This window comes from Rattus norvegicus, chromosome 10 (genome assembly GCF_021556685.1).
Source record: "Rattus norvegicus strain SHRSP/BbbUtx chromosome 10, alternate assembly SHRSP_T2T, whole genome shotgun sequence".
NCBI lineage: Eukaryota > Metazoa > Chordata > Mammalia > Rodentia > Muridae > Rattus > Rattus norvegicus.
The window spans coordinates 111,317,829-111,332,099 of NC_141543.1; the positions used below are offsets into that span (position 1 = coordinate 111,317,829).

Consider the following 14,271-nt stretch of genomic DNA (forward strand, 5'->3'; position numbering starts at 1 on the left):
TAGTATTAAAAACCTTGCCATTTGGTATTATCTGAAAAGTTATCTTCCCCCGAAATTGGTTGTGAAAATAGATTATATCTTTATTGTCTTTGTTCTGTGATTTGGGGGAGGCTTCCTCCCCTGTTTGTAAGCGGAGAGGAGAAGGATGCTGGGGGAAGTCAGCAGCATCCTGAAGACAAGTGAGAAGTGGGTATGCTTGAGTGTGCACTGGTATAAACTGCACCTTCAGTAGCTGTCAGCCTGGTCAGATCATATTCTGCCACCTCATCCAACACAGCAGAATATCTTGGATTCTTACCCAGAACAGTTTCTTACGCATAGAGAACCCTAGCCTAGGGCACTCGGACTTGCTTGGGCTAAAGGTCCTTCAGGGTTATAGTTTGTTTCTGCCTCTGGAAGCAAAGCCAGCTATGGTCCCCTGACCACAGACCTAACAGAAAACTGACGATCAGAACCGTCTGGACCTGTGGGAGACAACTGAGAGCAGCATTTCAGACCAAGAGGCAGGCACAGTTGCTGGCAGGCCACTTCGAATCGTGGTCATGCACCGGATCAAATGTTTGATGGAGCTCTGTCTTGTTCCAGGGTTGGCATTGCACTTTTCAGACCACATGTGTCATTTATATTGAGTACCGAGCACATTTACTGTGTGCTTCCTCTGAGCCTCCCCCAGCTCCTCACCCCAGGTTGTGAGCTCTCCCGTTTGTTCTGGAACTGCCCTTTGCTTCCAGGCCACAGGAGATAGAACTGCCAGTGTTGGGGAGATAAAAGGGAAGCAGCTGCTCTCTGGGCTGGAGGAAAGGGCTAGCCTCATGGCTAGATGGCAGCAGGGCATTGCAGCACGTGGTGGGGACCAACCAGGCAAGGACAGAGCTCCCTTTGCATCAGTGCTTCTTTGAGTAAGAATTAGTGCTTCAGCAAGTAGTAGGGGACAGACCACACACCACAAGATCCCGTAGTTGAGTTGTTGACCATCTCACGTTCTGGTTCTGAGGGCCTCCTCACGACTCGCCTGGATCACAGCCTTCTCACTCTTGGCCTTTGTAGACTCAGTCTCTTGGGCCCAGGCGTTCCTGTTCTCTTAGGACCAGCTGTGAAGTCCTTCTCTGGTGAGTTGGCTGCTGTTTGGGTGTCATGTCACAGAGGTGATGTGAAAGGTGTTCTGTGTGCTCATGACGGTAAGGTCGAAGCGGCCACGCTTCCTTCCTATGGTCATTGCCGTGGTGCACTCTCCACAAAGGTGAGTCTGGAGCCATGGGAGATTTCTCACAGCCAAAACCTGCTCTGTTCCCCAGTGCATAGTTCAGACTGTGTGGACCAGTCGACCCTGGTGATGCTGCCTCTGAAAGTGGAAGCAGGGGGATCAGGAGTTCAAGGTGGCCTGGGCTAATAAAACACCACATCATGTACCAGGCCAGTGCTCCTTGTGCTCCTCGGGCATGGCAAGCCTCACACGATGTGAGTGTGGCGCATGCACAAGAGAGAGGGAGAGAGGGAGAGAGGGAGAGAGGAGAGGAGAGGTGTGTATGAGGATGTGGTGTGGATGTGTAGTGTGTGTGCCTGGGGTGTGTGAATGTATGGGTGGGAGTGTAGGGATTATGGAAGTGTGTGTGTGTGAATGCATCTCTGGGGCTGTGGTGTGTGAGTGTGGTATTGTGTGGGTGAGTGTGTATGTGTATTGTCTGTCCATCAGGGTTGGTGCTCTGCATTGATGTTTCCCAACATGATCCTCCGAGAACAGCACTCTGTCCTCTGCCTTTCTCCCTCCCAGGTGTGGGGAGGTGTCCTTGCTCCCCCTGCTTTGTCTTCCCTTATTGCCTCCACATGGAGCCAGAGGCTGGCACCCCAAGGGCCACTCCACTCTATTTTCCTCCTGAGTGCTCCCATTTCTCCCTCTTTGTATCCCACTTTGCCTTCTGAGTGGGACCTGTGAGACCTTACTCTGGCTGACCCTGCCATGCTGTCCTGCTCCTTCCCCAGAGCTGCTCTGTTTTTCTTTGCAGGGAAGAACGCCTCCTGATTCTTAGTAATCAGATTTATGAGTGTGAGGGTGGCAGTGTTCCTTCCTGCCAACATTTGGCAGGTCGGTGTGCTCTCTAAATACTATTGGTCTTTTCTTCCCTTTCCTCACAGCTGATGTGTGTTTGCCTCTCTATCAGTAGCTCTGAGTAAAGACCAGCTTTAAGGGGTTAGGAGAAATGGCTGGTCAGGGACCTAGCTCAGCTAGGAAGGGATTTTTATAGAAACCTTGAGAGCACAAGGTGGAGATGGGACTAGGAGCCCTGTGCGCCTTTGCTGGAAGCTTCCATTCTCCACACCTCACTTTTACTGTCCCGTAGTCTTCATTTGTGCTTTGCCCCCTGGGGTGTAGGCAGTGGAGTGATGGTGGGCAGTGTGGGAAGATGGCTGCCACCCTGCTTCACTCTTGACTCCAGGCGTGGTTGAGGAGCTGCTGCTGAGGTTGTTGGATCCTTTATTTCTTTAAAATACAGCCATTAGGAGGTTGATTTATAGTTCCTTTTTTAAAAGGGCTGATACCACAAATAGGCTTTTGAGCAGATACTTAATAATTAAGGAATCTTTGTCCAGATTCAGGCACCATGGAGGAAATGGGGTCTTGAATGTTTCCTTCATGGCTGTGCTAAGATCTCGTGCTCGCTGTATGATGGGGTTGGCTGAGGCCTCCAGGGAAGAGAATAGCATTGTAAATAAATAAAAGTCTGCCCTCTCATGGGGGCTTTCCACACGCACTCATGGGCCTGAGGCCTGAGATAGCTCATTGGGCTGGGTGTCATGGGATGACCCTAACACCTCAGCACTGGGGTGCAGAGAGAGGCTTCTCCCTGGAGTTCATTGGCTAGCCAGCTTAACAGACCAGTGCCAGGTTCAGTAAGAGACCCTGTCTCAAAACCAGAAGCAAAAGATAAAGTGAAGTGTGAAAGAGGAGGACATGTGATAACTGGCTTCTGTACTTAGGCACATGTGTGTACCCCAGATACATCACAGTCATGCACCTCAGATACATCACATGTGTGCACCCCAGATACATCACACTCATGCACCCCAGATACATCACACTCGTGCACCCCAGATACATCACACTCATGCACCCCAGATACATCACACTCGTGCACCCCAGATACATCACGGGTGTACCCCAGATACATCACGGTTGTGTATCCCTGATACATGGCACATGTACACCACAGATACATAAATACTATTTTTCCCAGAGAAATTATTATGTTAGCTGTTTGACAAAGTACAGTGACATCGAACAGTGATTGGCATATTTCCTCAAAGTAAACGAAAATCCCTTTCCATTGTGAACAGGCAGTGTGCCTGTGATTACAAGGGGGTGCCTCACCTACCTTGCCCTAGTGTCACTTCCCCTCTTCCTATCTGTGCAACTCAGGACTCAGTGCTCGTCTCAGGGCCACTGCGAATGGGGACAGAAAATTGCCTTTTGTGGCTTCTGCTGTTTCCAGCCATATTCCCTAAGAAAGAAAAGTTTTATTCCTTTTTTACTTATTATACTTAACTGTTACATAAAATATAAAAACTATATGTATCCTGAAACACCATGTAATAATATCTTTACACACACACACACAGCACAATGTTTTGTGTGACTGCTCTTTCGAGATAGTGACTCATTACTCTAGTCCAAACTGGCCTTGAACTTGAGATCTTAGTACCCAAACTCATTGTTCTTAAGAGCTAGCCTCCATCCCTTGTCTGCAGAGTCTTCATGTTCACTTCGGTATGTAAGACCAAGTCTCACCTGGAGCTGTAGAGTGAAATGGAGCTGTAGACTTCCACCACCCAAGGCCCAGAGCAAAGTCACACCGGCTTCAACCGGAGTCCTACAGAGCAGCAGTAACCCTGCTGCTCTGTGCTTGGCATCTGCTCCTTTGGGCTCTAGAAAGGCTTTGGTAACTCCACTCCTCCAACTGTGCCTCCCGTAGGACAATACCTTTTGTCTTAGGCTTAAGCTTGTTCTGTCTCATGCCTGTCTTTCTCCTTGGCAATGCCCAGCAGTCCTTGTGTCTCTAATATTTTGGGCTCCCCACTGAAGCTTAGGCTTCAGCTTCATATAATAACCTTCAGGGTCTGCAGGGACTCTGTAGGTCTCTTTGTAGGGACTGTGACCCTGCTACACTGAGTCTGGCCTCAGCTGCTCACTGTGACCCCTGAATCTTGTATTTTCCATGTCTTCAAAACTGGTGCCATGGACAGAGCTTGCAGTACTGTCCAGTTCTGCTGCCCACTTGACATGCAGTGGTCTCTCCTTGGCCATGGCTCATCAAGTCTATATGGTGGCCCAGGGAAAGCGATCAGGATTCCGTTAACAGTGCCGCTCTCTTCAGCTGGCAAAGCTGCTTTGCTTCTACTGTCTTTGTCTGAAACACGAAACTTATCATGCACCTTTTCTTCCATCAAACAAGTTAGTTCATTAATTTTTGTTGAGTCTCAAGAGACAAGCAGAATGAAGCCAGACTCTGGGCCACAGTGTCATGTGATGGACCCAAGCCAAGTTCCTCAGAGTCCCTGTTCCCTCTGAACCTCCGTGAGGCAGGCCTCCACTGCCCATGCTTCTCTGAGCAGCTGTAGCTTCTAGCTTGCCCTTCAAGCTCTGCTGGTTTCCAGCAGGAAGTTCTTCACACAAAACAGTCCCAAAGGCCTAAGAGCCACACGGACAGATCTGGATTTGTACCAGTCTGTCTTAGTGCCATGTCCCATGGTTTGGATAAAACACTGTGACAGAAGCAGCCATTGCTCTCTGTTCTTGCCTGTGATGTGATGTGACAGCTGCCACTTCTCAGTGATGATCTTTTCCCCATGGTTCCCTTTCATGGTTTTATTATAGTAAAAGGGAAGGGATTAAAATCATGTCCCTCCTTCCCCGTCCCTGCCCTGCCCCTGTCGCCATCACCCCAGTTACATAGCTGTAGCAAGGCCCTTTGGTTTCATGTCCTCCTTCTTTAACCCCAACTGCAGCCTTATTGCTTATTGACTGATTTTGATTGATTGGAGAAAGGGAATTGTGATGTTGCCCAAGTTGTCCTGGAACCCAGGGGCTCAAATGATCTTCTTAGTTGGACCTCGTGAACATCTGCCCTGCAGCCACACCCCTCACAGCAGCTGATTGATGACCACATAATCTCCAACTTTTGTCATTTCTTTATGGGGAATGTGATGGTTTGAGTATGAATGACCTCTATAGGGTCATATGTTTGAGTGCTTGGTCACCAGGAAGTGACACTTAGAAGGATGAAGGAGGTATGCCCTTCTTCAAGGAAGTGTGTCACAGGGTGGGGAAGAGGAGCTTTGAGGTTTTAAAAGCTCATCCGAGGCCCAGATCATGATGTAGCTCTCAGCTACTTCTCCAGCACCATGCCTACCTGTCACCACCTGCTGGCTATGACGGTCATGGACTGACCTCTGAGACTGTAAGCCACCACCAATGAAATGTTTTCTTCGTTAAGAGTTGCCTTGGCCATGGTGTCTCTTCACAGCACCAGAACAGACAGTAAGATTGTGAGCGCAGTCCTCCTTTGTTCCTGAGGTCGTGGTCCCATGCAGTGGTAGGGTACTGCATCCCATCACTATAGTACAGGACATTGCTGTCTGTGTGCCCTGCCGTGAGGACATCTCACTTCTGTCTGACTGACTAACTTAACATTCAGTGCTTTTCCTATTACTGTCTGGTAATTGTGCCAGGGATGTAATGTGGGGTAGGATGTTGGGGGTGGGGGTGGGGTCACACTGTCCAAAAGAAAGTGAAACACGTAGCACTCAGGTCCTTGTCATTGCTACTAGGTTAGTTTTTCTCAGGGGTTTAGAAAGCTGTCAAAAAGGAAAGGCAAGTTTGGGCCACAGTGCAATTCCATGTCGGAAATGTTTTCTGTCTGGGGACAGTTTATTAGGTTGAAACCAAGGACTTCATGACAGCTATGGCACCATCCACCACCATTAGCCCTCAGCCCTGTCACCAAACAGAATTTCTGGAAACTTAAAGGTTTTCATAATTTGCTGCCAAAACCTATGTAGCATCAAAGGCAGCCCCACAGGGCATGGAGCTATTTTAGAAAAACAGGAAAAAGCTGACTTCACCAGTATGGTAGCACACACCTGTGGCCCCAGGGCAGGAGGATTGTGTTTCTGTGTTAGCCTAGGCTCTGTAGTGAGATTCTGTCTCAAATAGCCAAAAGAAAAACCCAGGTCATGGTTTTATGCATAAAATTTTCATGTGCTTTTGTTTGTTTACAGTCGCTAATACGTCTACTGTGTGTTGTGAGCCTGCTGTCCAGAGGTGCCCCCCCCCCCCTCCAGGCTGGGCCCAGCAGGAGCAGCTGAGCTGGGCACAGTCTGCTGTGCTTAAAAGACAGGTGTGTGGTAGTTGTGAAAACAGGGTCTTGTAGCGCCATGCAGCACTGGGAGGGAGGCAGCCCTGGTGTGCTGTGTTGGCTTTTTGTTTGTTTAAAGTTGGTATTGTGGTTTTGCTTGGTTGTTTTGAGCTTCGTCATTCCTTTCCCGTTGCCATTTCAATGCGTCCATTCATGATCCTGGGGTTTATGATAGTGAGTACTGGCTATAAGGTCTAGTCTGCCCAAGGTATTTCTAGGAGTTTATGGTTCAGTGCATGAGGTTTGATGTGAGCGATGCAGGAGCTTGTGGTACCTGTGGAAGCCTACAGCCTCCTGCCCCACCGTGTGGTGGTCTAGCAGACAAAAAGGGCCCAAGTAAGGGTGAGTAGTGAGTGGGGCACCCTGACTTTTAAGATATCTGAGGTACATCAGTCCCTACCACAGCTGATGCACATGGCAGCTGGAAACAACACTGAGACAAAGAGCAAACAGTCTTGTGTTAAGGAGCTGTGGCCAGGTAGCAGTGGTGCAAGTCCCCAGCTGACCATATTATTAGGGTCTCTGGTTGACTTTGAGTGGAAACAGTTTTTGGAAGGTTGGCAGGATAGCTAAGGAACCTTCCACAAAGTTGAATTTGAGGAGAGTGAAGGTATGTTAGTGTAGGAGGATGCAGAGTGGCTCACAGGCAAAGCAATGCTCTCAACTCCAGCTGCCTCCAGGGCACTGGGGATAAGGCTTTCATCTATAAGGGCCTTGTCAACCTCTGGCTCAGTCTTAAGGAGATCTGAGCTCTCGTCCACAGTCAGGGCAGAGCTGGGAACAGACGATGACCTGGTTAGCACAGTTCTTTGCGTCTTCTGTGGTGGAAGTCAGCACTGTAGGTGGAGCTGAGAAACTGTGTTATGCAGAGACCTCAGGCTCACACCGAAGTTGGCCACACACTCGCTTGAAAGCTGGCAGGTGCTCTGGCCCTTTGCAGCCACACTGCTGTCTTGCCCTGTGCTCTGACTGCCAAGAGTCAGTGCTCTGCAGGCTCGCAGACCTTTCTCTCCACTTTTAAGATATGACAAAGTGACCCTAAAACTGTGTAGTTTATTCTAACCATGGCACTTCTTCCCACTCTGGGGACATTGTGGGTTTTACTTCAGAGGACTCTTGGTCAGTGCAAAACACTTTAATGACTTTTTCTTGGTCCTAGTACAAAGTCTCAGCTGTTCCAGTGAGCCCAAAACTTTCTTTTTATCTGGTTCTGGCCCCTGCTCCTGCATGGCTCTCACAGTTCCCCCAGGCTTTGAACTTTCTAGTGTTCTTGACCTTTCTCCAGCGTTGCTGTGCTGGTCTCTACTGCCTCTTGACATCTGTCCACACTTCCATCTCACCTTTGATGGCATTTCCTTTGGAAACTTTCCTTCCTGAAACTATAATCCCAACTACAAAACCAAACCCCAACAATAGAACACCAACACCACCTATTCAGTCTAGGTTTGGTGGGCACATGCCTTTAATCCCAGCACTGAAGAACTCAAGGGCTAGAGGTCTCTCTGAGTTCAAGGCCAGCCAGGACTACAGAGTGAGTTCTAGGACAGCCAGGGCTACACAGAGAAATTCTGTCTCAGAAAACTTAAAGAAAAGAAAAAGAAAATAGAACAACACTCAAATAAGCCCTAGGAGCAATGCTGCTGTTCCCACAGCTGCTGTTCTTGCTCTATGAGGAGGCCGCATTGCATCTTAGTCACTTTATCATCACGGTGAAGACAGGATTACCAAGGCAACTTATAAAAGAAAGCATTGGGGGCTTGCTTATAGTTTCACAAGGCGGGTGAGTCTGTGACCATCATGGTGGGAGCAAGGCTACAGGCAGGCATGGTGCTGGAGCATTAGCTAAGAACTTTATCCTTCGACTGGGCCTGGCATTAGCTTTTGAAATCCCAAAGGCCACCTTCAGTGACACACCATCTCCAACAAGGCCACACCTCCTAATTCTTCCCAAACAGTTCTACTAATTAGAGATCAAATGTTCAAATATATATGCCTGGGGACATTCCCATTCAAACCATCATATGCTAGCCTGGAATTCACTGTGTAGACTACACTGGCCTTAAACTCTTTAAAGGTCTCCTGTGCCACCTTGCTTTGTTCCACTGTATTTTTAGAGGCAAGGTCTCTCACTGAACCAGGATCTCAGTGATTTATCAAAAGTAGCTGCTCACTGAGCCCCAGGGGTCTCTTGTCTTTACCTTCGAGCTCTAGAATTACAGGCATGAGATACCATGCCTGGTGTTGTTGTAAAAATATAAAAAATAAAAATGCTGTCTTTTTACCCATTCTAGGTCCAGCACCCCAGTGCCAAGATATCTGCTAGACATCTTAAGTCTCAGTCAGGAAAGCGTCTCACCCACTCTGCTCCATCCCATATCACACTGCCGAAGGCCTCTCTCTGAGCCGTCAGCAATCTCTCCTACCTATCTAGTTCCCAAGGCTGGTTTCCACGCCAGAAACACACATCCCAGTTCTGCGGCGGACCAGTGTCTCTAGCCGCTGCACCCTTTCTTACACTTAAATCACTACATGAAAGAACACACAACACAATAACCTCTGATCCAATTGATAAGATATAATTGCCCACCTAAACATACAAAGCCCTATACACATCCATCCCTTAAGAACATTCATAACAACCTGTAAATACACAGAGTGGAATCTTAACGTCAGCCTCCATATTGTCCTGCCACAGCTCTTCTCTCTGTCCCTCCTGTCTCTTCCTCTTCCTTCAAACTTTTCTCCCACCCATCCTTCCCTCTCATCCAGTGACAGGCCTCCTTCTATCCCGTACCTGCCCTCACCTGTATTTTACAAATTAAATGGGGAAAAGGTTCTGGTGAAGTCACCTGAGTCCCAAGTGACTAGGCAGCTGTCCTTGGGGCAGTTGAACTCGCATCAAAATACAGATAACTCCAGGGCAAACCACAACAGCCTGGCTTTAAAAAATCAGCACATGGGTTCTAAGGATATGAGGTTCCCTGCTTGTACAGCAAGCACTTTCCTGACTGAATCATCTCCCCAGCCAGTCACTGCCACTTGTAAGTGTGCATGCTCCAGCAGGTGCTTGGGGTGGGTGAATCCCATTTGGGAATCTAGAATAGACAGTAAATTTGTAGGAGCAGGCTCAGTGAGTAAAAGTACTTAACAAGAATGAGGACCTGAGTTTGGATCCCCAGCACCCTCTTCAAAAGCAGTGCGGCATCATAGGCCCAGAATCCCATTGTTGGGAGATAAAGACAGGAGGAACCCAGGGTCTTTCTGGCTAACTAGTCTAGCTACTAGTGAGTTCCAGGTCTAGGGAGAGACCCTGTCTCAATGAAAGCAAGGTGGAGAATCATGAAGAAAGATACCCAGTGTCAACCTCGGGTCTTTACAAGCGCGTATACAGAGAAAATTGAGGAATAAGAAAGGAAGTATTAGCAAGCCGGGCTGTGCCTGCCACAAGGCTGAGTACAGGAGTGGAGCCCTTGTGCTGTTGAGCCCGTGAGGACAGATGAGTGGACAGAGTCACCACAGGATTAGGTCCTCTTTTTTGCCAGTTTCTCCCTCTGCTTGGGTTAGAATCTTCCAGAGATGTTTCCTGAGCTGTTGCTGTTTTCTGCCTCCTTGCTCTCAAAGTTGATGTTTCTGTAGTGGCATCTGGTGAGGTGACTCTGGTGCTTTATCTAGCATGGCTTTGTTCTCCTGGAGCACTCACAGGCCGCTGTTGATCACCGTCTTCTACATTTCCCTGTGGTTGAGAGATTTTTCACTGTGGGCTGGAATGTACTTCCTGAAGGGCAGAGGCAGGAGCCTGACGGTCACTGTCACTGTTGTCTCTACTTCCCTTTTCACCTGATATAAAGTATTCACAGAGGCAGCCACTGTGCTCCTGTAGGCTTTGTTTTACTTTTGTTAGTGTAGATGTTAAGATTTCCATGGCTGTGAGGAGACGCCATGATCAAAGCAACACGTGGAGGAAAGGGTTTAACTGGCCCACACTTCCACATCACTCACTGTTCATGTTGAAGGAAGTCAGGGCAGGAACTCACACAGGACAGGAAACTGGAGGCAGGTGCTGATGCAGAGGCCATGGGCGGTGCTGCTTGCTGGCTTGCTCAACGTGTCTTGCTCAGCTTGCTTTTCTATAGAACCCAGGACCTAACCCAAGGATGGCACAACCCACAATGTACTGATCCCTGCCTCCCACCAATCACTAATTAAGAAAGCGTCCCACAAACTTGCCTATTACCTGATCTTATACAGCCATTTTCTTACTTGGGCTGTCCCCCTCTTTGGTGACTCTGGCTTGTGTCAAGTTGACATAATCAGTCTGCACAGTGTCTTTGTAGACATCAGAAGTTGGGATTTGTGTCAGTTTCTTTTGTTTGTAGTTCATTTCTTTAGCCTGGATGTTACTGATTTCCATGGTAAAACTAACTTACTAACCTAACCCTACTTTAAGGCCAGCTGGGTTGTGAGTGGTTGGACTGTGGGAACGGGGGAGCCGTCAGAGTGGATTGTTTGTCACTCTGAGTTCACAGTCTGCACATTCAGTATGGTGGCCAGCCCACCATCACTCCCTGCCTTGTTCCCTTCCTTTCCTGACAGCGCCCAGTGTTTTGACATCAGATTTGCATTTGGTGTGGGCCCAGGCAGGTGGTGTCAAACCTGTGCTAGGGCAGCCATGGCTGTCTGATGTCTCAGTCCAGTGAGGGAAGAAGCCCAGATGGTGATGGGACATGCCTCCTGGTTCTGCCGTTCTCTCACCCTCTTCTTACTGTTAGTGATGGCCTGAGGATGGCTGAAGGCTCTGGTCTTCTGACCCCACTGTAGTTGTGACTTTTACTCCAGCTGTGTTTCAGATTAAATTACCTCCTTCAAACCTTGTCTCGTAACTAGACCCTTTCTCCCTGAAGACATTCTTGGCGTATTCTGTTTGCTGACTTCAGCATTTCTGTACTAGCTCATGGCTAGTACATTCTTGGCTAGTGCATTCTTGCTCTTTTTGCTTCTTCTCACAAATGTCTGTTCTTTGGCTTCTTGCCCTCCTCTATACATAGTCTCCCTAACCTGAAACATTTCTGGCCCTGGAATCCTGTGACTGCCTGATGGAGCTGTCATCAGTAAGCGACAGTCATGTCTCCCGTGGGAATCCATCCAGCAGCCCATCACCAGCTTGCTGCTCTGGACAGGTGGCATAAGCTTTTCTCTGCATTGCTGTAACCATAGCCTTCTCTCACCTGTTGTGTCAGTGAGTCCTGGCCTAGTAAGCAATCATTTGGTGAGTGAGTGCCCACCTCACTTGATCCACCATGGGCATAGTTCCCAATTGAGATGCAGGAAAGAACATGGCCATGCTCTCTTCCAATAAAACACTTGGATGCTGCTTGTAAAACCATAGGTGCTCAGCAGACATCTTTTGGATATATTGTTGAATTATCTGGTGCATGACATTGTTCTTTATTGTATGTCCCATCCAATGGGATTTAGTGACTTAGCAAGACCTATAAGATCCCATGTCACACATATGAGGCAGCAGTGGCTGTTACTATGCACAGGACACACTGCTCACAACTTAGCAAGAGAGTTAAGTGGTCTCCTCAGAGCTTCAACATTTGGGTTTTAACTTAGTCACCTTGGTACAACAAAAAGGGAGGATGCTTAGAGAGGAAAGGCTAAGCAGTGTGCTTGACATCCCTGTGCCGAGGGCTGGTTGTTTATACAGAGCCTCCAGACTGTTACATGCAGTGGCCTGACCTGTTGGAGTTGAGCCTCAGATGGGCTAGGTTGGTACTTTCTTTGTTGTGCCTGCTATGTTTTGCAAAGGACCAGTTAAATGTTAGTAAAATGTGATTCACAGACACCAGCACTAAGTAGCTGGTTTTGTTTTTTGATTTAGAATCAATAGCTCTTTAGGAGAAGAACATCATTAAGAGTTTTCTCAAAGGAAATAATAAGCAGAGTGCCTGTACCACGGAGACAGTAGTTGGTTTGGCCTGGGGTTCCGAGGGTCTCACCTGCTAAGCCCACTCAGTGTACCCTACTCCCTGGCGGGAGAGTGTCTCTCTCTCTCTCTTTTTTTTTTTTTTAATAATTTTCTTTTTTTTTTCTTTTTTCTTTTTTTTTTTTTTCGGAGCTGAGGACTGAACCCAGGGCCTTGTGCTTGCTAGGCAAGTGCTCTGCCACTGAGCTAAATCCCCAGCAAGAGTGTCTCTTGTCCAGTGGTTTCTTTATCCTGTTCATGACCAGCTGTAATCCCCAGCAGATGAGAGTGGGCAGTGAACACACGTGTCAGCTCTTCTCAGACAGTTCTCCTGCTAAAAGCAGGCTATGGAACAGTTGCTGGTGCCACGGAAGTGAGGGCAGTGACGTGTAGCTTAGAAACCAAATCAATATAGTAAGGATCAATGACTTGCTATACCTTTGTGAGGTTCAATTTTATTTCAATCAGGTTATTAGGTATTGAGTTGACTAGATACTAAGAGAATATTTAGGGATAGTCTTTTCTGTTACATGCACTTTAGGGGAGAGTAAGCTTACACAAATGGTGGCTATTCATTAAATACCCGTGACTAAGTCCTATCCTATATCACATCTGATGAACCCAGCAGATATTTAGTGCATATAGTAGGAGACCTGGCTGGCCTGGCATGCCCGGACTTCACCCTTGCAGCCTGGATATATCACCGGTGGTGAAAGATGTGACTGAGTTGTGGGTTCTTGAGAAATGAGTGCTGGGGTCACACCAGTGGAACCTCATGACTTTGCACACAGTGATTAGGCACAGGCTGAATTCTGACTGCCATCCTGTGCCTCTGTGAGTCCACACGTGGCCTGACTAGAGTTCTCTTCTGGCTGGACTAGAATATGGGCTATAGTTTTCAGCCTTGGTTGCTAGTTGGCAGGGTGTGAAGCATCATTCGGAGGCTGTGCTGTGAAAGGGATTAGAGATAGGGCCTTAATCTGTGGCCTGTGTAGACCCAAAGCTCTTGGGAATTTCTCTGTGTCAGTATCCTGAGTACTAGGATTTAGGTGTGGTTTGTGCCTGGTGTAAGTCATTGGTTTGCTTTTGCATTCCAGTTTGCATCCCACCCCACTTTCTTTTTAATTACTTCTTTTTAGAATTGGGATGGTACCAGGGCCCTGGGCATGCTGGATACACACCGTACCATTGGATTGTGCCTCCAATCAAGTTGTATATTTTGAATTTGTAAAATATTGATAGAAATTTGTACATCAAAAGTGTATAAAAAGTTATGCATAGAATTTTGTTGTTCCCCATCCCTCTAACCACTTGCCCTGTGTCTACTTGCTGTAGATATATCTATCTTTTTTCTTTGGATTATTGTTATATAGACATCATACTGCATACACTCCTGTGCATTCTGCTTTTCCGGGGAGCCACTCAGACCATTTCTGGGAGTACTAATACTCATTTAGCGCTGGACACTCCACCAGTACCAACCACTGTCCTGCAACAGGCCCTCAGCATGCTGGGAACACTCCACACTCAGGTCCCTGTTGTTAAGGCCGTGTCTCTGAGGTGAACCATAGTGTCACTGGGCCACCAAGGTGCACTGCAGGTGGTGTTTTGTTTTGTTTTTTGTTTTTGTTGTTGTTGTTGTTTGGTTACAGTCAAGTTTTTTCCAAGATTTTTCCCTGTCATTTTGCATTCTCATCGCAACATATAGAGAGCCTCCATGCAGAACCCAGAGTTTCTGAGTACCACAGGCCAGTGTCTGTTTTCAATCTTAGTTCTTCTTTTTAGTATAAATGAGGTCAGCTGCTCCTACACAGCTAAGGGCTACTGCCATAGTTTTACTGTGAGTTGCTATCTCATGTTTGTCTTGATGATGATGTTTCCATTCTTTGAGTT

General features: G+C 47.6%; 1 protein-coding gene across 2 annotated transcripts in view; it reads left to right on the top strand.

Annotated features, from left to right (window-relative positions):
- Positions 1-14,271, top strand: part of Rptor (regulatory associated protein of MTOR, complex 1) — a 298,642-nt gene that overhangs the window by 81,703 nt on the left and 202,668 nt on the right. Inside the window, exon 1 of one of the 2 annotated variants that reach the window (XM_087571026.1) lies at positions 241-1,109. The gene's annotated coding sequence lies outside the window, so the exon portion shown is untranslated. 2 annotated transcript variants of the gene reach the window in all.